Source organism: Dermacentor silvarum, chromosome 9, assembly GCF_013339745.2.
Source record: "Dermacentor silvarum isolate Dsil-2018 chromosome 9, BIME_Dsil_1.4, whole genome shotgun sequence".
Lineage (NCBI taxonomy): Eukaryota > Metazoa > Arthropoda > Arachnida > Ixodida > Ixodidae > Dermacentor > Dermacentor silvarum.
Window position 1 is genome coordinate 123,422,802 of NC_051162.1, and position 24,508 is coordinate 123,447,309.

Sequence of the window (24,508 nt, forward strand, 5' to 3'; positions counted from 1 at the left end):
AACAGGATGCGGTCTACATATTGAAGTAATAAGTATGTAACGCCAGAATGTTAACGCCTAACGCTTTTGAAAGATCGGAGAAGGCGATTTATGGTTTCGCTCTCAAAGTGAAAGAGGGCGCATGCGCAAAGGCCAAGTAACTATACAGTGTTTAGAAAATAATGCGCTGGGACTCGCCACATGCGTTACAGTTAACTTTCCCGGCACCCATCGTCAAGGCACCAAAAGAAGCACCGAACGTTTTCCGTTACACGCGTCGCTGTTTCACAGCCAAGGATTAGCCAGGAATAATGGCATGGATTGGCCCCTTGACGAGCAGACGCTTTCTCCCCCCTTACATTTACCGCAGGCATCCTTTTTCTTCGTCTAGTTTTCCTTGCCATCTGTACTTAGTTAGAGATGGCGGTTCAACTAAAAGTAGGCACTAATACCGTTCTAGAATAACGCTGCGCGCACTCGTGAAATCTTCGTGAGAGCGAAACCTCAGAGCCGCTTGGAAACAAAAGCAATCAGTATAGAACTTAATAATACGCTGGGACTCACCACATGCGTTAGAGTTAACTTTCCCGGCACCCATCTTCAAGGCACCAAAAGAAGCACCGAACGTTTTCCGTTACACGCGTCGCTGTTTCACAGCCAAGGATTAGCCAGGAATAAGGGCATGGATTGGCCCCTTGACGAGCAGACGCTTTCTCCCCCCTTACATTTACCGCAGGCATCCTTTTTCTTCGTCTAGTTTTCCTTGCCATCTGTACTTAGTTAGAGATGGCGGTTCAACTAAAAGTAGGCACTAATACCGTTCTAGAATAACGCTGCGCGCACTCGTGAAATCTTCGTGAGAGCGAAACCTCAGAGCCGCTTGGAACAAAAGCAATCAGTATAGAACTTACAGGCTTCTTCCGGGAATTAGCAGCCGTACGAGGTAAGTGCTAATTAGTTTTCTGCAAACTAAGTACATCTGTCTGCGGCTTGGAACATGTCAAAACAAACGTGTCACTGTAATTTTCTCAAAGAAATTTCGTTATAGCTCGATGCTCAGTGACAGGGCTTCATTCCTGACGAAGATAACGCAATCATCTGGAGAACATTATTCCCGCTTGCTTTTTTTATTATAATTCTTGCTTCAAAAACGTGTGATTGAGTTAGGCTCACTCTATACGACGACAGATCCCTGGTGGTGGCCGCCGCATCGCAATTCCCCCAAGCATTCACTAGGCAGTTCTTTTCGCTTTTTTTTTCTTTTATTCGGCACAGTTTCTAAGTACACATACTGAGTGTATCATAAAATATGCTGGGAATTAATTAAACCGGGAAGACGAGATAATTAGGACATGGAATCGTGATCGCTTTATTCGTGGATGCATGGATATTTTAAATTACTTGAAGTGTTAACTATACAAATAATTATAAAATTAATGACATGAACTTTTCAACCAAGAGAGTCAGGCTATTCTTCCTATAAAGTAAAACTTGAAGCGTGTCGTTAAAGCAGTTTATAAAAGGTTTTAGAAATGGACGACCTTCACGCTGCTCCTTTCTTCTGCTTAATGAATTACAGCCGATTGCATGATTACATCTCAGCGCACAGCAGAAGCTTGCAATGGTTTCATTTCGATCTTCGTAAAACAATTACCGTCATTAACATATCGCACAGCAAACCGCTCCTATGTAGGCATTCAATTACGCAGATTTATTTGCACTCAAAAGCCCTACCGTCAGTTCATAAGACTTCGGGTTCCCTTGAAAAGCGCATAGTGCATGCAACACAAGGGTAAGTTAGTCCGCGTCGCGGGCAGCTCTTATACTCAAGCGGCTGCCATTTTCCGTACAGCATCCTATGTACAAGGGAAAGACAGTGGTGTCGAGCGCCTAACGAACAGGCAGCCGTAAAAAAAAAAAAAAAAAAAGAAAAAAAAAAGAAAAAGAAAAAAAATTGGGAGACGCTTAAGCGTCGCCTTTAAGAGTAGAACGCGATAGCATTCAGAGATACCTGACTGCTTCTCACACTTTCAGCACACTTTCAGGCAATTGCAGCTTATGTAACCGTAACGTTTACCGCGAAACGCTGGCGGACAAAGCTATAGCACAAAGGCGAACATTCTAATTCTGTTTATAATTCCCCCCCCCCCCCGCCCCACTTACCCACCCTTTGTTCTCGTCGCTTCGCACTGACATAATTCAAGGAACCGGTGCTATTATCACAATTTCATTCCTGGGCGCTTCTGTTTGGGTTGGTAATTTACAGCGAATCATTTCTGCATATGGAAAAAAACTGTCACGGTGTTTGTCAAGGCTTTGACACTCTCTGAGGTTTTGGGAGAGAATGTGGCGGCCGCATTCTGAAGCAAAAAATGCGGCAGCCGCATTTTAGATGAAGGCGAAAATGCTCGAGGCCCGTTTACTTAGATTTAGGTGCACGTTAAAGACCCCAGGTTGTCGAAATTTCCGGTATACATTTCCGCCGCTTCCCTTCAGGTGCCGGTTAGGCCGCGCTCGCGCAGGATCTTAGGCTATGTTCACACTTGGTCTCGGAGCTGTCGGAAGCGGCAAAGTCTTGCAAAAATCCACCCGCCTAGGCGGCAGAACTGGCAGAAAAACAAGCGGTGAGCCAAATCGGTCTCGGACCGATTTTTTCGCTATGGCGAAGCGGAAACGCGGTGGAAAGTAGTTCTGCTCGACCGGAAGCTACACTAGCATGTAAACAACCGGTCGTAATTTAATTGAACATGGCACCAATAGTGCAGGCTGCAATGCTCATCGACGCGATCAAGAACCACCCCTTGCTCTACGACAAGAGTGGTACTAAAACGTACTGTCAGCAATACTCGCGATAGTATTCAATATCGCGCGACCGGAGCTGCGGCAACGAAGCCTTGGCGTGACCCAACTTCTCGCGCTTTTGCAAGGCCAGGCGAACCCACCACCACCGTTTCCGAGGTGTTCGCGTCTTCCGTTTATTCATTGTCCATTTCTAGAAAACAAGTAGGTAGAAGTATAAAAGCCATTTCTTCTTCCACTTCCATAGCAGACAATAGTTAGGTAGATTCCTCGTTGGCGCTCTATAATTCTCCTCGCACGTGCACGGTATGTTGCAGAAGTCGCCGGGTGCTTTTCTCGTCGCGACGATAGATTGGGAGCGTAGGTCTCACGTAGGACGCGCAGGCTTTGGCGAGCCCCAAGACAAGGGCCAGCCAGGGTTTTAGCTTTGGTGTTCCCGTTGCCGCTTTGGTGTCCTGGAGACGCCGACAATAATACGAAATGATGAAATGTTATTACAACTTGCAAATAAAAGGTATTAAAGAAATATAATCACGCCTAGGCACTAACCTGTGACTCAGCGCTACCGCGCCCGTGTGAGGAGAATCACGGAACGCCAACGAGGAATTTACCGAAGGTCGCAGATAACACGCGAAGTTGCGCAAAATGATCACTTTTGTTGACGGGTGGGTCAATGAATGAACATACCGCTCGAAATAATGCGATAATGAGCGCCACCACGCCGACAAACGTACGCAGACTAGATGGATGTGGACGAAAGCGGCAGCGGCGGTAGCAAAACAAATGTGAACAAAATTCTACGGCGAGTTTGATGATGCACATCTCCAAACTCGTGTCAACATTCTCCAAATTCATTCCAAGTGGATATGCCTTCCGAACTCACCTGCTACAATTCGTAAATTACAATATGTGCCGTAAAGTAAATAGTTACGAAGGCAATTAGTGAATTCTTTATTTATTTCAATATCTGATTCGATTTCTCGTGCAAGTATTGCCGCCTCTCTGAATAATCTAGTTCAAGGAATAGAATAATGTTATCTGCAACTGGCGATTAATAAATTCCGAAAAAAATTAGAAATCATCACCCTCTAAACTTTTCTGCACTACTGCCTGTAATTCACTCCTTTCAATATTGACGCGCCCGCTCTAGGTAGACGACAACGACGAGAGGGGCATTAACGGACTCCATCTAGTGGGTCAGTGGGATTGTTAGAGGACGAAGGAGACGTGTCTCTGTTCTGTTTTGTTTGAACAGGTTGTCCTGCTGTTCTTGAAGAACGCCTCCGTGTCTTCTGTTCGCGTTCTACCGCGACAATATTTATGTCCTGTTCTGTCTGAAACGAAGGCACTGGTAATTATTTCCCTAACTATCGCTTTTGTCAGTCGCTCTTGTAAAATCACACTGTGCGCAAACAGATGCGGGCAGCTCAGGAGGATAAAATTATGAGCGGTGTCATACTGCAATGAAAACGTTTGGCCTATATAGTCCTACAAACTTCATCAAAACTAACAGCACTAAGACTACTTGAAGCGACCAAGAAAAGAGTATAGGATGGCGTCTGCTTCAAGCTGCTCTGTCATGTCCGAGCAACTGCATGTAAATGTTTGATCCTTACACACACACACGCGCACACAGACTGAATACGTACTGGGTATAGGCGAACACTGCAAACTGATCACGCTTTGCGGATATTGTACAAGTGAATCACGCGCAGGCTACCATTTTATACTAATAAATTGGGCGTGATATGCCTCGGCCTTCTCCACTTCTGACCGAAAACGGCGAAGCCTACAGTGCAAAAGGCAATGCCAAGTTGCGGACGCAGTTCATTGAAAAAGAGAGAGCTAAGCATAGGGGGGGGGTATGCGGATTTCGATCCTATTTTTACCCCTGCGCGTTGCTTAAGACCCTACCGGCAATTCCGCACTAAACAAAATAAGACATTTGGACAAGTTTTAACTGCATCGGAAAAAAAACGAGTAATGCGTGTGGACGGGTCGAAATTTTTTATTCTTCACGACAGGGGCATTCTGAAGTAATCAATAAAGTCGGTACGTTGATGTGCCTGCATTGAGTAGAATGACTTGCCCATTCTCTCGCGTCTTTCGTTTTTATGCTCTCTACATGTTCATCTCTAATGAAATTGAAAGTATGCCTTGTGCTAATTAGAAACGCTCTCTTTTTTTTTTCTTGTTTTGCAGCGCTGAGCACTCGCTCCTGCTGAAGTGGAAAACCGGAGTTCTTTCTAATTCAATAATTGGAATTCGTGAGTACACCATCCCCATCCTCACCCCCCGCACCCCTTCCCCTTGCAGCAGCAGCATTTCCATTCAGAAAGGCAGAACATTTTATTAAAACCGAATTATGCTACAGATTTATTACAATAAAATTGGGCTCTTAGGGACCTTTATTTCACCGTATTCCCGGAGATCAAACCGCTAATGATTGATTCAAAATTACTTGTACCGGGGCACCCAATGTGTCGTACTGAATGGTAAAAAGTCGGAGTACGTGGATATTAGTGCTGATGTTCCACAAGGTTCTCTGCTGGGAACTGTCTTATTTTTGGTTGTTAAAAATTAATTTCGTGGGTATTTTATCAACCTTACGACTGTTTGCAGAGGACAGTGTGGTGTACAGGACAATTATGGATGAATATGATGCGGCAGTCCTTCAGAATGATTTGGAGAGAGTTTACAACTAGTCTAACAAATTCAATATGTGTCTTAACACTAAAAAGTGCGTTCACGTATGTTTCTCTAAAAAAAAGGAAACCACTTATAAATGAGTGCGCTATCAATGATGATGTGGTAACCAAAGTCAATGCTCACAAATATTTGTGTGTGCTATTTTCGGCTGACTGCTCATCGAATGCACATAAAAATGAAATAGTTGCAAAAGCTGGCAAAGCCCTGAACTTTGTGCAGAGAAAGTTAAGATGTCGCGAGTCTGAATTAGAGCATAATGCGTACACAACATATCAACAATTTCAGACCATAAGATGAATGGCCACTTACCGCAAAAAAGGAAATAAAAAGGGGAGGTGACCAGGTGAGTGGCTAACTGTCGACTGTGTGTTCTGCTTACAAGGACAACCATTAAATACAAGTATGCTGCGCGCAATGCATACTTGTCTACAGGGTGATCATTTTTTAAAGATTTATGAAATATTGAAATACAGCCTGTGGCAGATAAAATAATTCTAGTTCTTGCGATTGTTTATTCAGAGAGGCGGACATTACTTGCATGGTAAATGGAAACGCTTATTTAACTAAAAAACAGAACTTCACCAATTATCTTCTGAAATGATTACTTTGCGACTCATATTCCATGTCTGTTATGGTCTGAAATTGTTGAGTACGAACTGACTAGCCCAGCAACACGTACAATTGAGCTACAGAACATGTGTAAGGTTGATATTAAAATATACTTACCCTGTATAAGATCCATTGGGCAAATCTTTCAGTGTGGCTTAACTCAGTTATGCCTGGGTGTGCGTAGCGAGGGGTACGGTTAATCTAATTGTTTAGCTTGGTTCTCTCTACGGTTACATCTTTATCGTTTAGCTTCGTACGTCTGAGTGTTTAGGTTTGGTTGGTACCTCTCGTTAAGTTATGGTTACATTAAAGACTAGACATTTTTAAAGTGTAACACATTTATTTTGAAAGTCTTCATCGTGTTGTTTCTCAATTGTCACAAAGACGGCGAGATGGTCGGTGAGGCGGGAGGATAAGGGGTTGTCGTCCAGTGACTTGAACACGTTTCGGGTGCTATCCTCATCTGAATCCACTCGCCTGACCGCTTCGTACTTACGACGCTTCTCGAGGCGTGCGGTTCGTTCTTCCTTCGTCTCCTCGGCTCGCTGCCTCGTCTTGGTTTCGTTCCGACGACGAAGCCTGGCTTCTTTCAGTCTCTCCGACTCACTTTCCATATCTGCCGACGAATCCCACCGAGCCGCCCCTTCTATATATACGATGCAACGCCGGCGTCTCCTCTGTCGTGGCGACGCGGTTTCACCGGCTCCTCCTCTGACGTCGTGGCAGATGGCGCGTCGAGTGGCGCTGCCAGCTGCGGTGGTTGCTAGGCAACGGCTCAGCTCGCGGTGCGGCCACCGGCCACAGCGAAACGGCGAGAATACGGCCAATTTAGCTCTCGCTACAAAACCACCTCGACTTCCAATATAAAAAGAATCCTAAACAAGTGGGCAAAGTTTGCCTTGGGCTGGTGTATAAGAACGGAGAGTGTGACTATGATGATGCAAGATTTCAGTTGAGAACATCTGTCTTTGCGACGAAAAAAATTAGGGCTGAAGCTGTTTTTCCAAATGTTCAAGAATTAAGTTGCACTTGATCAAGAAACTTACATAAATGAACCGTTTTACATCGTGTCCCAATTATACAAGAATAGCATCCCGAGACGGGCCTGTTCGCCAACTTCATTTTTTTATTATATGGTATTTAGGAGATGTTGGCGCCTTTAATTGGCGCCGGCTACACCTTTTCACATAGAGGTATGAAAGAAAAAAAAAGAAAAAAAAAAGAATGAACCTACACGCATTAAAATTAAATGTCAACTCCGAATCACAATAACAAAAAGTTCAGTCACATAAGCGCACTAATACCTCACTAATACTGAAAGTCAACTCAGAAACACAGCAACACAAATTCAGTCACAAAGGCGCATTAAGTTAAGCACAAAATCCAGCTCACACAAGTACACTAATGTCACACTAAAACTGAAAGTCCCCTCAGAAAAAGGGCACGCAAAGTTCAGTCACATAGCTGCACTAAAGTAAACACAAAGTCTGATAACGTAATTATACTAAAATCACGGCACATAAGGTAGCATGGATTCGATTCAAAGGAAACTACATGAACCCAGGTGCCGAATTGACCATAGAGTGAGTTTATCACAGATAAACAATCTTTTCAATAGTTTCCGAGAATATTGCTCGCTTCTAGAAATCTTTGGAGGGCCAATAACGCTCGTCTTTGCAACGAATATGTTGGCCAAGGACCTAATATCTTCCTGAGGCTGCCGGGCCTGTGGTCTAAAGTCTCTAAATAACGTGCTAAACGTTGTCTGTGTGTATCGTGTCGCGGACATTCTATCAGAAGATGCTGCACATCCTCATCCGCGTGGCCACAAGTACATTCCGGACTATCAGCTCTTGAAATTTTCTTGCAAAAAAAATGTTTTGTGTTCGCGGTACCGAGCCGCAGAGGGTGAATGAGTGTTTCGAAGGTTCTGGTTGTATTTAATGTGGAACGGGATTTTGAATTGAAATGCAGGGTCAATGTGAAATAAATCTGAACATTTCGAGTTCTGATCAAACCATGTCGCTTTGCAACCACGGAGTGAGATCTGTCTTAGTATGTGCCGCAATTATCCTTGCGTTAGAGGGATACCGTGTGTCGGTATTAATATGCGCTTGTCTAGCAGCCATGTCTGCTGCAACATTCCCAGGGATATTGCAGTGCCCAGGTATCTATTGGAACATTATTATGCGAGTTTTTTCACTTGCCTTTGTGAGTTCCTTTAGTGTCTCATAAACTAACGCCATGTTTTGGGAATTGCTGATGCCACCACAAAGTGACGACAAATCTGCTTCTGAGTCACAAAGGATGACCCATTGGTTCCCTTTTTGCGTTGAATTTATGTATCGTAACACAGACAATATAGCAAAAAGCTCTGCTGTAGTTGATGATGTCGTGTGAGAAAGTTTAAACGTCTGTATTCAGTTCCATTCTGGAATGACAAAGGCAGCTGTAGAAGAATTTGTTTGACAAGAACCGTCTGCATACGCTTGAATATATCCAGGGTAGCGAAAGTATATCAGGTACAGCGCCAGTTGTTGGGCTGCTAGCATAAACATGTCTCGTTTGCGAATAATTCCGTCAACCGAAAGTTCAATTTTTGGGGCGACAAGTCGCCATGGAGGGTAGGAAATATCTGAGATCCTAAATTCGTTGTGTGGTACTAGATTTTTTTGCACCTGAATCACAGTATTGATGTTCGCATGTCTTACAAGTGTAATTGCTAGTGGGTGCCTTTTGTGCTGCACTGAAACGCGAAAGAAGTGTCGACAGGTTTCAACCGTCCTCATAATTGGGAATGGAGGATGACGTGCCTCTGCAATTACTAAGGAACTTGAGGTTGCTCGGGGAACACCTAAGCATACTCTAAGGCTCCTAGCTATTAACCGTTGAAGTCGCTCTTCAGATGAACGGGAGATTCCATGCAGAACAGGTGAAGAATAAGCTATTTTTTGCTTTATAAGTGCATTATGCACTTTCAGTAGAGAAGAAACCGACCCTCCCCATGTCGTGCCTGCTACGCGGCGAAGAACATTTATTGTTGAGTTTATTTGTTCTTCGAGTGCTTTAATGTGAGCATTCCAAGAAAGTTGTCTGTCTAAGTATAACCCCCAGAAATTTGAGTTATTTACTATGTCTAAACGTTGCCCCTTAAGGCACAGCTGAAAGTCTTTTAGGCATCCTCTGGTAAATGGTAGCACAGCCGTCTTACTGTAAGACAGCTCCATTCCTCTTTCGTTTAAGAATTTGTCCACAATGTTTAGGCCTTCCTGCAAAGTTGTTTGAACAAGGCTAGCACATGAACCAGAGGCCCAAATACAAACATCATCCGCATATATAGAGTAGTGTAGTGCAGGTGGAAGTCTCCGTGGTAAATCCGCCATTACACAATTAAAGAGAAACGGGCTTAAGACACTGCCTTGTGGGACTCCTTGAATAATATTATGAGAGGAACTTTTTCCTTCGCTTGTTTGAATAAATATTGATCTGCCATTCAAGAAGTTGGGGATCCACCGTAGCGTCCTTCCAGAGGACTCCCAGTTCTAGCAGACCACACAATATATGAGCATGACTGACTGTGTCGAAGGCTCGCTTAATGTCTAAAAAACCGTTATTATGACATTTCCCTTAGCTCGTTCATGTTCAACATAGGTGACGATATCCAAAATTGCATCCATGGTGCATCGCCGCCTTCGAAATCCTGTCATGTGACCTGGAAGTACTTCTGTTTGCTCACACCACCATTGCAGCCTAGTGTCAATCATTTTCTCCATGAACTTGCACAGACAGCTCGTCAGGCTCACAGGACGAAAAGACTCAAGAGATAGAGGAGTTTTACCAGGCTTCAATATAGGTATCACACGTGCTGTTTTCCAAGAGTCAGGGACATACTCCTTTTTCCACAAGTCATTCAGTAACTCCAAAAGTGCCAATCGACCATTAGGTCCCATGTTTTGCAACATACTGTATGTAATGGAATCTGGACCTGCAGCAGTCTTTGTCTTACAAGACGCAAGTGCACATTTTAGCTCAATCATAGAGAATTCATACTCTAATTGCATATGCTGTGAATGAAAACACGCAAACATTGTTTGTTTTGCCATTTTAACTGAATTTTTAAACTCAGGAAAAGTAATAGAAATGCTTGTTCTAGTTATAATCTTGCAGAATTCTTCTGCAATCTCTAATTCTGAAGTATCCCTGACTATTGAGAGTGCACGAAATGGTCGTGTTTAAACAACAGGGCCGCTTAATACACGAATAGTCATCCATATTCGAGGAACTGGCGTCAGGGGTGACAACGTAATGCAATATTCACGCCATCTTTTTTCCCTGATTTTTGTAGTCGTCTTCGCAGGACTGAGTGACTTGCTGCGAATTTCTACACGCTTCTATATTTCCACTGCGGCGGTAAGCTCTTTCTGCTCTTCTTCTTATAGCTCTCAAGTGTTCATATTCTCCATCAACTGATGTGTATTCATCAGGAATGGGCACTTGTTTCGTACATAATTTCATTGTTTCTTGTATAACTGATGTGAGTGTCTCTACGTCAGTTTCACGATCTACTCGACTGGGTAAGTGTTGACGAAAGAGCTGCCAATTTGTTATATTCACGTATCTTCGTTTCGCAGTGCTTTTTAACCGTGAATGTGATATAAGAATTGGGAAGTGATCACTTCCGCGTGTTTCTGCGTCTGTTGTCCACCCAGTATCGGTAACAAGGTCATTAGAGCATAGTGTTACGTCTATACAACTGGCATGTCGATATCCACGCATAAATGTCACAGATCCACCATTCAATACTGACAGATTGCATATTTCCGCGGCGCATTGTACGATATTCCCACGTGCATCACAGTGGTTACTCCCCCATGTTACGTTGTGTGCGTTAAAGTCACCACATATGAAAATATTTGATCTTGTGATGGGCTAAAAATATTAATCAAATCATCAGTCGTAATACGTCTTGATGCTTGCAGGTATATGCTTACGATTGTTATACATTTTTTGCGAGATAAACTTTGCAGGCAACATATTCAGGAAAATCCGAACTGCTTGATTGAATAAGGTGAGAGGGCAAATCTATTCGAATGCAGAGCATTGTTCTACTGTTTCCCGATGCACGAGACGATTTATATATTATGTAATTAGAAATACTAAAATCATCACGTACACCAGCCTCTTGTATGCACAATACAGGGAAGCTGTATTGTGCAACTAACTTGCTGCAACTGCAACTAACTATTGTGCAACTAACTTGCTGCCTACCGCCGTAGCGTTTGGAGACACTCCGACGGAGAAGGTAGTGAAGGCTTCGTACCTGGTTCCAATGGGCTCGTAGGTCGCTACACTTCTTCTCACTCAATTTGTGAGTAATGAAGTCCAGGCACAGTGTAAACAAATGGTAAAACTGCAGTAAAAGGCGAGCAGCAAATAACAGGGCCAGCGCCTCGGAGAATTTCTTCTTCCCTCTCGCCAACTTCATTTTTAGAAAGAGCATCGCGCAATGAAACAACCATGGAGAGTGCAAGCGTGTTATGAAATGCGGACTTCTTTATATCTCTGAGGTAACTCCCCAGCGGGAACACGTATGAGCAATGCTGGGTAATTCTTCAATAAAGAAACAACTGCCCGCCTCTTCAAGCGATCCAGCTGAAAAAAAAATTAGAATTGTGTCTCTCTGCCACAGTGCATTTTTCAGACTCCTGTTAAATTCAATATTGAGAAGAGGTTTAATGGCGGTGTCCTTCAAGGACGCTACGAGTTCAAGGAACGGCGAGGCAGCGTGGAGCGCTGTCTCCAAGGACACCAGCGACCAACAGCGCGTGCAGAGCGAGCCGAGCGCTGGTGATGCTGCTGGACGGAGGCGCGTCTTCTACTTCACCATCGTCTCCGCAGAATAAGAGCCATTCTGGCGACCTAAGAGGTTGGAGGCAGAGGGTCATGGCAGGGCTTCAGCCGCGCCACGTGGACGAGGTCACGTCTACGCTGGCGCTGGCTTGATGAGAAAATTCACCGGTGACGTTCATTCCAAGACGTAATAAGGCATATATATATATATATATATATATATATATATATATATATATATATATATATATTGTACTGGAGATTATCGGTACTGGCACGGTAAAGTGTGAAAGAGGAAGTCGACGAACTAGGAGTGCGCGCGAAAGGCCTTGAGCGTAGATTCACGTCATCTATGTCACAAAACTTGCAAAAACCAGCCCTAACGTCAGACTTTAATGAAGTTACTTTGCCTGAATTAGCTCCAGTAATTCGAAACTTACCCGTGTCAGCTCCAGGTCCTGATGGAATTACAGTGCATATGATAAAAATTTTATTCGAACTATCTCCTTCTGATCTTTTAAGCATTATAAACTATTCTCTAAACAACGCCTGGATACCATACGATTGGAAACTAGCTAAAGTAATCCCGATACCTAAAAAACAAGGATTAGGTTACTCCATAGAAAATATCAGACCTATCTCTCTTACTTCTAATATGGTTAAACTCATAGAGAGGGTTCTACATTACAGAATTACTGTCTGGATGTCGGATAATTTAATATTAAATCCAAATCAAATAGGTTTCAGAGCTGACTGCTCTATATGGTGTGCCCATGCTGATTTAGAGAGCCGCATACAACTCGCTAGAAAAAGAAGACAATATGCCGCTTTAGTGACATTAGACATAGCTAAAGCATATGACTCCGTAGAACATACAGTTCTAATGAATGTACTACGGAATCATAATGTCCCAAATTATATAATTGCGTGGTTGGCAGAATTTTTGAGATCAAGAGAATTTTATTGCTTTAAGGATGGCTGCTTTTCGTCTAAGTTCAAACAGACTCGTGGTGTCCCCCAAGGAGCAGTCCTATCTCCAATATTATTTAACATATTAATGAGTTCAATTCCAGCCAGTCAGGACGTGCAAGTTTACGTTTATGCAGACGATATTGCATTCTTCGCCGCCGACAACGACATATATTCTTTATACCAAAAATTGCAGAGATACTTGAGTATGCTTGAGGTATGGCTTCAATCAATTGGCATGTCATTAAACGTAAGTAAAAGCGCAATATTGGTGTTCCCACTTATGCATCCGGTTTCTATATCCATAGTTTACAATCAAGAAAACATTCCGCAGGTTGAGTCTCTTAAATATTTAGGTATCATTTATGACGGAAAACTCAACTGGAGTCCACATATAGAAAACGTGGCATCTAAGGCTCAGCGTGCTTTAGGTTTACTACGCAGACTGAGCAACCGAAAATATGGGCTACGTAGGCAAGCCCTCTTAATAATATACAAAATGTACATGCCTCCAATATTGGAATTCGGCAGTGTATTGTTCTCGGGAAGCCCTGCTTATAAAACTAAGCCTCTGGTTCTATTGGAGCGTGAAGCCCTGCGCCTGTGCCTGGGACTCCCTAGGTTTGTAGCAAACAATGTTCTTTATCAGGAAGCGCGCCTACCAACATTGCCCTGCAGATTCCGCATCTTAACGATACAAACATTTCTCAAATTTTACAGTTCTCCAATTAGACGATCTGAATATGTATTTATAAACGATCCAAACTCCTTCTTTCTTGCTCATTGGCCACGTTTTCACACCCCACAGGTTATTTTTGTACAAAAGCAATTAGACAGTTTGAATGTAAAAATTCGAGACGTTATTCCATCGTATCATTCAAATCAGAATTTAAAGATTGAATTAGATGAAATTTTCCCACAGAACCCTAAGTTTAATTCAGTCCGGTTGTTAAATAATATGTTGCAAGATTACCTTGCACACGTACACACAATTAACATAATAGCCACTGACGCTTCCGTGAATGACGAAAAGGCGGGCGTAGGCATTTTCTCGCTTTCGCTTGGCTGGTCATTCTCCTTCAGACTACCAGATTTCACTCCTGTATTTGAAGCTGAGCTCCTGGCAATGATTCTAGCTTTGCGGAAACTCCCTTTAAATGAATCCAGCGCGTTAATTCTAACAGATTCCCTTTCTGTCTGTACTGCGCTTACAGCTTCAACAAATTCACCGGCTCTAAAGACGTTTCTAACATTAGTTCCCCCCCAGATGAATCTTATAAAATTATTATGGGTACCAGGACACTGCGGATTACATTTAAATGAAATGGCCGATTCATTAGCGAGAACATCCCTGAATGGACCGATACTATCGGTCCTTCCAGTGGTGGCACAAATAACAGCGATCAGATATCGGAAATATGCAATTCGTAGAGATATCATGGAAACAATAACATCATGGACTGAATTTGAGCACCTAAAATTTCCGTGGAAAATTCATTGGTGTCCATCAAGACAATCGGAAGTCATCCTTACAAAATTACGTTGCCGTGTCCCACCATTAAATTTATATTTACACAGGGCTGGTCTGGCGATATCGCCGCTGTGCCAATTCTGCCTAGAAATAGAAACCGTAGAACACTACTTTTTAATCTGTCGTCAGTATACATTACAAAGAAAAAGACTTCTTGAAATACCGCTTGCTAAATTAGGGTTAAATTTAACATCAGAATCAGTACTCACTTTCGGTGCCTCGGTATTGGGCTTTAGCCACAGGGACGTATTTGATGCCGTTTGTGGTTTCATTCAATCAACAAAACGAATAAAATTTTAAATTCCCACTTTTACAATTCTCTGAGAGATATTTCAGTTTTAATTTATAGCATTAGTATTATAAATTATGCAGTTCAGAAAAATTATTCTGTCTGTTGTTCTGATTACTAAAATGCACATTAACTGTAGTTTCAGAATGCATATGTAAAAGTTCAGATGCTCAATTCTTGGCCAATCCCCCGAAGTGGGTACGAGCCATGTGCTGAGGACATCATCATCATCATCAGGAGTGCGCGCTCGATCGGTGTCCAGCTGAGACTGCTCCGTCTTCTTGTACATCAGTCAGACGCCCTGTGGACTTGCAAGAACATCCCGTGACATTTGGTGGAAGTGCTGGGTTAAAGTTTTTCCCGACCTGGAGCTCCGCAGCCGTACGTTGCCATCTGCGGCCACAATGACCGACGACGCCGGCCCTTCGCAATCCGCTCCCGCCCCCCCGGCTGTTGTGTGTTCTGGTGCGGTACGTCAGCGCGACCCTGCCATCTTCAGCGGCACCGACGATCACGACGTGGAGGACTGGCTTGCAGAGTATGACCGCGTTAGCGCGCACTCCTAGTTCGTCGACTTCCTCTTTCACACTTTACCGTGCCAGTACCGATAATCTCCAGTACAATATATATATATATATATATAGCTTTCCCACTTCATCTCTACCTCTACCACGTACGTGACCAGCTTCCCCTACTTACTACATATACACTTTTTTTTTTTCACTTTAACACCTAAGACCAACGCATTAAGAAGCACTCGAGATATGGTAGTTTTCTCGAGGGCAAGTTGTCTATAATTGAGCGCTCACGTAGTACTTCTCGCATTGAACTTTTCTGGGGGACTGTTTGAGGGCTTGCGCGTGTAATGATTGGAGCTCAAGTATAGCCCAGTTGGCCGGTTTTTCTCAAAAAAAGAAAAGAAGCGGGAGACAATGTTGTAGAGAAAGCAACTCGAAACAGGCATCCGATTTTTCACCGACCGCAAACGAAGTCTCGATTTCGGTTATGTACACTGCGCACTTCGCCAGAAAATTGCGCAGTGCTGCTATCAATATTACGCCTAACTTGTATACAGCGAAAAAAAAAAAGAAACTTTAACGACTTCCTGTGGATATTCTGGTCTTTTTGTTTGCAGACGCACCCGCAGGCGTGCTCTTAGGAATTTTACACAGCGCAGAACAAAGGCGCGCTAATTACACCATTTCGTGTACAGTGCGTGTCTAATTGCCTGCGCCCCGCGTCTCTCTTACCTGGCCGTTGCGACACATTTGAAACTGTTTTGTTTAGTGAGTAGAAAGAGGAGTACATTTTACTAGTGATGGGTCCATTTGAGCGAACTTAATTGCTCGCTAGAGACCGAGTAACTTGTGGGCCAAGCCGCACGCGCGCAACAAGCGCAAGGAGTAGTGTTTTCAGCGTTGCAAAATAAGTAGTGAAATTGTGAAAACTGCTGCTTGTTTGTTCAAAGTTTAATAAAGTAGGAAACGGGATAGATAGAGTGCTGGATTTCCTGTGTTTGGAACCAGCACAAAGCGATGGTTCTAGGCTGTCTTATCATCACGGGACTGCACATGGTATCGGGAGTTGCGCATGGCTCGCCGTTGCGTGCCGTGCTGGTAACATTTTTCTCAGACAAAGTCGCTAGTTCACGGCTCAAAACACTCAAGTATTAGCAAGAAGTCCCTAAGTCCCAATAATGGTAACAACTTGCTCGGAATTTCTTTTTTTTTTCAGTTTTACTTGTTTCTAGGCATTTTGCTTAGTATTTGTAAGCAACAAAGCTTTAAGTTACCTGCTGCGTTGGCAAGTAAACAATCTGAATTCGTGAAGACAGAACTGCCGGAGCTTTCCTAAACCGGCATCAGATCTTGAGATTTTTCTTTGCCTCTAAGAAAGGAGCACTGATGCATTCGGATTTCTCCCTAATACGCTCTTTGATGTGTCTTTATAAACGTGCCGACAAATGAAGGCGCAAATACGATTCGATATACGTATTTGCATGTTAATAACGCGACCACAAATATAATGTGAAGGAGCAGGGGTGGGGAGAGGGGCTTTCGGTCTGTAAGAAATAGAAGTAAAGATATATTACAATTATGGCGTGAAGTGATGCCGAAAACGTTATAAACGTGTTATATTTCTGCCGTTACGGAAAATTTTGGATGCGGCATTGAACTTAGGCAATGTCCTCGAGGAATCTCACGAGGCTGCTTACTAGCTATTTAATTTATCAACAATATCGAGATTCAACACAAGTGCTGGAACATACAGCCGTGAAGCTTGCCTTCACGTACACCCGTGAGCAAAAGTATTCGGACCAGGGGTTGTGCCATAAAACTGATTTTTTTTTTTCCTCTGCCTTGGAACGCAGCTTGAAATTGAAGATGGCAGTCCAAACTTGGCATTGCGAGCTTTCAAGTGCCCTCGTCAATTTCAGTTTATGCTTGCTAATTAGGAAGAAATCCAGTTTTTTCGGCTACTCTGTGGTCCGTATACTCTTGCTCACGGGTGTACGTGAAGGCAAGCTTTAGTGCAACAGTTAAATAAATGCTTTGCAGCTCATGGTGATGCATAAGGTTGTGTATACTTTCATCCTATGCAGCGTGCGACCTGATTCGATGTTTATGCTTATCCACTGCCAAGGTACAACTTTATTCTGATGCAATGGTTTATGTTTATGGACTACATCGCTCACAAGCTATGCCGTAATGCAAACTCCCAATCAGGCGGAGGCACACGTATTGACCCTTTTCGCGGTGATCCCGTGGGCGCGGCCATGTTTGATCACGTAGTGACGCGTCCATTCCTTGCCTCAACTGCCTCCGTTGCCTCCGCGTTTAATTGCAATCGATGTGTATGACGCCGGCGCGACTTAGCAAACCTCTGTTTCGGGAGATGTCGTAGACGGTGGCTGGATGGACGACACGAAGCTTTCGCCACAGCTTCAGAGAACATGCAAAATCATTTTCGCAGCTGATTAAGCTACGTCCAAACGCCGCGAGCAGCGTATGTGTTGCATACGTTGCATATTTATTCCAAGCTATACAAACTAATCGCTCATGAATTGAATCAGGATTAGAGTGTTTTACTCCTCGTCTTTTGCTTGGTAAATATTTAAGCAGCGGCTTCCCATGTTTCTGACTCAGTAAAGTTCTTCTGTGCGGTCACTATCCCATTATTTTCTGGTCTGCTCAGTTTCGTTAGATTTGTTCTTTCTGCGCACAAGGCTTGAAACGTAGCTGTTCTGTACATTGTAATACCTTGTAGCAAAGACCTATTCTCGCTAGTAACTCGCTTATCTTGAGGACCGTCACGAAACATTCAGCTTCGACCATTCGTGCACTATCGGTGTAGTCCGTCATTTAATGCGCGCACATATTCAAGTGTGCGCCAATTCACTTATTCTTGACACGTTGGCGAAAGAGTGGGCGTTAAGTTTCCATGCCAGTAGGGGTAGATGTGTGTAGATACTGTGCGCGAAACCTATACAGCTATGATAGGAAGCGGCGCTACTCCCTTTATTATTGTTTAACGAGCGGTATTCACTCTTGCCGACGTACCGCGGCTGAAGCCCTTTCTTTGAAGCTTAACGATACAACGCTGGCGGATGAGCAAATTTTTGTATCCTCGAGGAAAGCCGTACATCTCGAAGTGCCTGAAACACGTACGGACAGTTGCAGCAGCGGTCCGTGAACTTGGCCACACATATTCATTACATTCCTTAATATGCCAGTCACTATTTTTGCAAGCCAACTACTGTACACGTCTTCTATCCACATGATTCCACCAAGCATGATGGGAACAAAGCGTTAGCGAAAACTCAGTTGCATATCGGACAGCTGATCGCACAGAAGCAAGGTAGAAGCGGTAATGGTTGCGTATTCGTGCGCGGTCGCTGAGGCGACGTAAGGCGGGCCGCCGAAAGCGCCAACTCGTTTCTCTAGAACAAACTGCTCCACGAAAAGGGTCAGTAGGCAGCGATGCCATGAATACGACCTCGATGTCTAATATTGATCGAGAGAAGAATGGTGAAACCGCCGTGGTGACTTAGTGGCTATGTCGTTACGCTGCTAAGCACGAGGTCGCGGGTTCAAATCCCGGCCAGCGGCTCGTTTCGATTGGGGGTGAAATGGAATAACGCCTGTGTACCGTACATTGGGTGCACGTTAAAAAAATCCCAGTTTGCCGAAATTAATCCAGAGTCCCCCCACTGCGGCGTGCCTCATAATCATATCGGGGTTTGGGCACGTAAAACCCCAGAATTTATTATTTTATTCTAAAGGTATTAGTTAATGGAAAATATCACGGTTAAAAGATAGTAGCCCCTATATTCGAAAGGCCACTCTATATGTATACGCGGCTCTATAAGCAGCCACTCGTGAGTCGACAAAGTCAATAAAATGCGATCCAACAATTCTTTTTCTTTCTTTTTTTTCTTAAGCGAAGCTTCATGTGGGAATCCTGCCCACTTTTCTAACCCTGGCGGCGGCTGCTGCTGATTTATTAACAAAGCATCGTTTTATGCATTTAAGCACAAGAGTAGCTGGAACATCAATGCATTTCTCCGCAATATTCGGGAATTAATATCTCGAAACTGAGGTTACCCTGTGAATTCGTTCGAAGTGGATCCACGTTGCGAACTCCACCACTAGAATTTGTAAATGGCAATATGGGCCATAATGTAATTATTTAAAATCGTTAATTGGTCGATTATGCATTTCAATTTTTTGTGCATGTAATGTCCGCCTCTACGAGTAGACCAGCTCATGGACTATAATTGTGCTATCTGCCACAGGCAACATTTAAAAATTTTAGGAAGTGCTCGCTGGAACACCCGCTTTATATATATATATATATATATATATATATATATATATATATATATATATATATAGTAGGCAGTAGCAACATACAGTCCTAGTTTTGTAATATCTTCTGTAACATCAAAAGTGTCTATAGTTCTAGTAAGCACATCTGCTATTGCGCATTGATTCATTTTTATTCATCAGCGTCGCGTGCAGCGCGCTGCTTTTATTGGGTAGTAGACACAGGAAAACCTCGTCATCCGAACGATTACCTCTACCGCAAATTTGCGGTGGTTACTAGCACTCCGCCGAAATGTGAATCCGGAAAAGGACGCCCATGTAGCCGGAACGCGCAGTTCTCATACAAGATTGCGCACTGCGGTAAGAGCTGAACTTTTTATGCGTATAAGAGCGTGTTGCCTTTTATCGCCACTGGTTCGTAAAATATTCTAGACGCATTTTTCGCGCGTACGGTAATTCGGCCGTCAGCAGCTGCGTAACGAAGCCATTTCAAAGCGAAATGAGACAACAAAAGATGAAGCCCCCGAGAAAAGCGTATACCATGGATGGTTCGCATACTTTAACGAAAATGTCTTGCTCGTCTGGCCTAACAAAGCGAAGCGCTCGCGCATATGAATCGTCTTGGAGCGAGGGAGCCTCCTCGGAGAACTAAGTTGGAGAATAAGCGTTGGCACAACCAGAAAATGTGACCACTGCTTAACCAAGGTTTCGCGCTTGGGCATTAAAAACTCATTTCCTCGAGACAACGTTCGCGAGGTCTGCGTTACAGGAAATGAATGCACGAGCAGCAAATACCGCATTATGATCAAACGCTCGATCATTTGTGAACATGTCTTCCTGTCAGAAGTACTTATTTGCACACGGTCGCGCCTTTATTCTACTCCTGGTCATCCATGCATTTCACACTCGTTTGGGCGCCAACCATTGTTCATAGTTCGCAGGATCGGAAATAGGAGCACCAAGCAAGAGGAGCGCGGAAAACTTTCCGGGTGCTATGGCACTGCCTGCTTAGAGCAGCTCGCGCGTTTACTCGTGGATACCGAGGTTATGTTAGCGCGGCTCATAACCACTCCAAGGACACATTAAGAAAGAAAACAAGCTCTAGCAACTACACTCCATGCCACAGTAACGTGTCAAATTCGCGTCCGTCTCGGGGAACTGACGTGCACCTAAAAGCAAGGTCGTAGTAGCTACTAAATAGTCTCACATCATTTGCTGCCTTAGTATAACTGTAGGATGTAGGGATAGAGTTAGTAACGTTACTAACTAAGCAAGGTGTCATATTCACTAATGAGTCTCCGCTACCGACTGCAAATGCACTTAGCACCAACGGATTCAAAGTTTCTAGTAGATAGCACATATATAGGACCTACTCGTGGAAACGCGACAGCTGGTCTGATATAAGCATCAGAGGCGGGAACCTTTGTGTGAGATAGTGATAATTGCATTTGGAATCCGTAGCTGAGACCCATTAGTAACCGTCAGTACCCTGTTTAAATGGTAACGTTACTAACTCTATCTTTATCAACTGCAGTTATACTAAGTTAGCAAATGGTGTGAAACAAGGTTGTAACTACTACAACTTTTTTTCTTTGCTTCGTTTTTTTTTTAGAAATCGAGTTGTTTGCACCTTGTGGTAACAACTGGAATAAATGTAGAGCTCGAGGAAGTATACTCCTCCGAGCGCGAACATTTGCGCCGGTTGTTGCCACAGAGTGAAACAAACAAAAAACTGTGTTAAATGGGATTAAATATTGAAGGAGTAGTTACCGACCTGAAACAAAATTGCCCGCATGCCTTTCGTGCTCAGAACGTGACGTTCACCAGAAGTGCAACGCATGGAACATTATGTTTATCACGAGGTAAGTTTATTTAATCTCAGTATGTGCATATATCGCGTGTCTGCACATGTACAGCTTCCTTACGAATAACAATTTGTGACGCTCACGGAACTCCGTAGTAGACCCGTGTTCTGCAATCTCTCAAGCGCACGGATAGTCCTTTTATTGCGATAGCAATTATATGGACACTCAAAAGCAGATTTCTGCCGTCGGCGTCGCCGTCGCCGTCGCCGTCGCCGTGAGGTTCCGTATGACGTCATTTGGAGATGAAATCGTCGCCGCGCGCCGAACGCTGTATGTGCGAGTGAAAGGGCGCGAGGGGCGCGTCTTTCACGGGGAGTGAACGCACGGCGGAGAACAAACGCGCGTTCTGCGCCATGCTCGCTTAAGCCCGTTTCTCTTCAACCTCGCCCTGGCCCGGTTGCCTGCTGCACTGCCGACCGACCCTCACTACAAGGTGGAGTGCTCCATCTACGCGGATGACATCGCCCTGTGGGTGCGGGGACCGCCGCAGTCAAGCCGCCACGTGTGCCTGGCCCTCCAGAGAGCCCTGGACACCACGGCCGCCTACCTGGGAAGCATCGGACTCTCGGTTTCGACGGGGAAGACGGTGGCCCTCCTCGTCCACCCGAGAGCAGCGGCACGGCGCTCAGCTCCCCGGCTGCAGCTGGAAGGCGTGCGCATCCCATGGAGTACGACTGTGTCGTACCTTGGGCTGCGCATCGACCACCGGCTAACCTGGCGACCGGCAGTCGGGGCCATGCAGACCCAGACCATCAGAGTCCGCAAGGCCGTGTCGCAGCTCCTTGCTCATGGAGAGGGCTGCTCGGTGAAGTGGGCCCTGCGGCTCTACGAGGCGGCGGCCACATCACGCCTGCGGTACGCCCTCCCGCTGGTGGCGCTGCCGCCACGCCGCCTCGAAAAGTTGGAGCTGCAGCACCGGGCGGCCATCCGACTCTGCCTGGGCATCCCCCGGAGCTCCCAGATTGCCGCTACCCTTGCGGAGGCTGGAGCATGGCCCCTGTCGCTCCTCCCTGCAGCAGGGGCTGAGGCACGTCGACCGCCTCCACCATGCTCCTGATGGCAGAGGCCTGCTGCGTCGCCTCCAGTCCCGGCCTTCCTCAAGGATGGGTCAGCTGTGCCGCCTCTACGAGGAGGTGGTTGGCAACCCACCGCCGAATGCGGTACAGCTGCCCCCACCGCAGAGGCCTCCTGTCCCCATCGCCACGGAGCTGCCCGGGATTTCGAAGAGGCGCTCGCCCGCTTGCGCCCTGCAGCAGACGGCCGCCTGCCTCCTGGACGAGACCCTCGGAGACCACCTCCTGGTGTACGTCGACGGTTCGGTGGTACCGGACACCGGCTCTGCCACGGCGGCCTGCACGGCACCAGCCCTGCAGAAGAGCAGGCAGTGTCGACTGCCCAGACACGCCAGCTCGACTGCAGCGGAGGTGGCAGGCCTCCACCTGGCCGTCGACCTACTCTCCGAGGAGCTTCCTGGGGTACCAGCGGCCATCCTCTGCGACTCCAAGGCAGCCCTCCTCGGCCTGCAGAGGCCAGAAAGCGCCAGCCTTGGAGTCGCACTGCTGTCTACCCGGCTGACAGCGCTGCAGGACGCAGGCCACCCGGTGTCCCTGCACTGGATCCCCGCCCACGTAGGGATCCCGGGCAACGAGGCAGCCGACACCCTGGCGAAGGACGCCCACCACACCACTGTGCCCCTCAGTCGGGCCGTGACGGAGGGCGACTTCACTGGACTGAGGCTGCGGCGACACCTGGCGACCCACCACCCAGACAAACGGGTGGCACTGGGATGCCCCCCACGACCACTCCCCCAGCGAGGCCTGGCTCGCAGGGAGACCTCGCTCCTTCTCCGGCTCCGCATCGGCTGCAGCTGGACGGCAGCACGCAGCTACCGACTGGGACGAGCGACGTCCCCGGCCTGCAGCTCCTGCGGGGAGCCGGAAACGATCGAACATCTCCTGCTGGCCTGCCCGGCGTACCTCCAGCAGCGGGGCCCACTCCTGCAGGAGTTCCGCCGCCTGGGCCTCCCCTCTGGCAAGGAGGAAGATCTCCTCTTCCCCGGCCGACACCACCTTTCTGCACTTGGAGGCGTCGTGGAGTTCCTTGACTCGTCAGGGCTCTCCGCACGCCTCTAAGGACATTTCTACAAGCGGGAAGGCCTCACGGCCTCCCACCCCACCCCGGGCCTGACCGGCCTGGCACAACACCCCTGCAGACTCTGCAGCACACCGAGGCCTTCCATCTCGGCCTGATACGTGCCGCCTATGCCTGCCGGTTTTGCTTCGCCCAGCCATGGCGACTCCACTCTATCCCTTCTTTCGCTCCCACTTACCCCTCCCCGTTGGCGCTGAGCCGTGCTCCCTCAAGGGCTGCAGAAGATAGCGCCAACCTTTCCCTTTCCCTCAAGAACCACTTATCATCATCGCTTAAGGGCTGCAGAAGTAGGCGTCTCTTTTCTCCTTTACAATCACCATATATGTAGAGCAAACGCGCCTTCTTCAGACGCGTGAGAGGCCGTGGGGGAGGGGGAGGGAAGGGAGGCGACGTTTAGCTGCGGCACCAAGTGCCTATTTATATCAGAGGCTCCAGCAACAGTCACCAACGCCGCACGCATTTTGAGCTAACGCGGGCAAAACGCCGATGGCGTCAACAACAGTTCTGCGTGTTGTTGCTACCAAAGCCGCTCACCTTACTTCGTATGACATTGCTGTGTTGCTATCGCATTCATTGCTTCGCCCTTAGGGCGAAACTGTGACATTATTTATTGCGATAGCAATTATATGGACACTCAAAAGCAGATTTCTGCCGTCGGCGTCGCCGTCGCCGTCGGCGTCGCCGTGAGGTTCCGTATGACGTCATTTGGAGAAGAAATCGTCGCCGCGCGCCGAACGCTGTATGTGCGAGTGAAAGGGCGCGAGGGGCGCGTCTTTCACGGGGAGTGAACGCACGGCGGAGAACAAACGCGCGTTCTGCGCCGTGCTCGCTTAAGGGCTGCAGAAGTAGGCGTCTCTGTTCTCCTTCACAATCACCATGTATGTAGAGCAAACGCGCCTTCTTCCAACGAGCGAGAGGCCGTGGGGGAGGG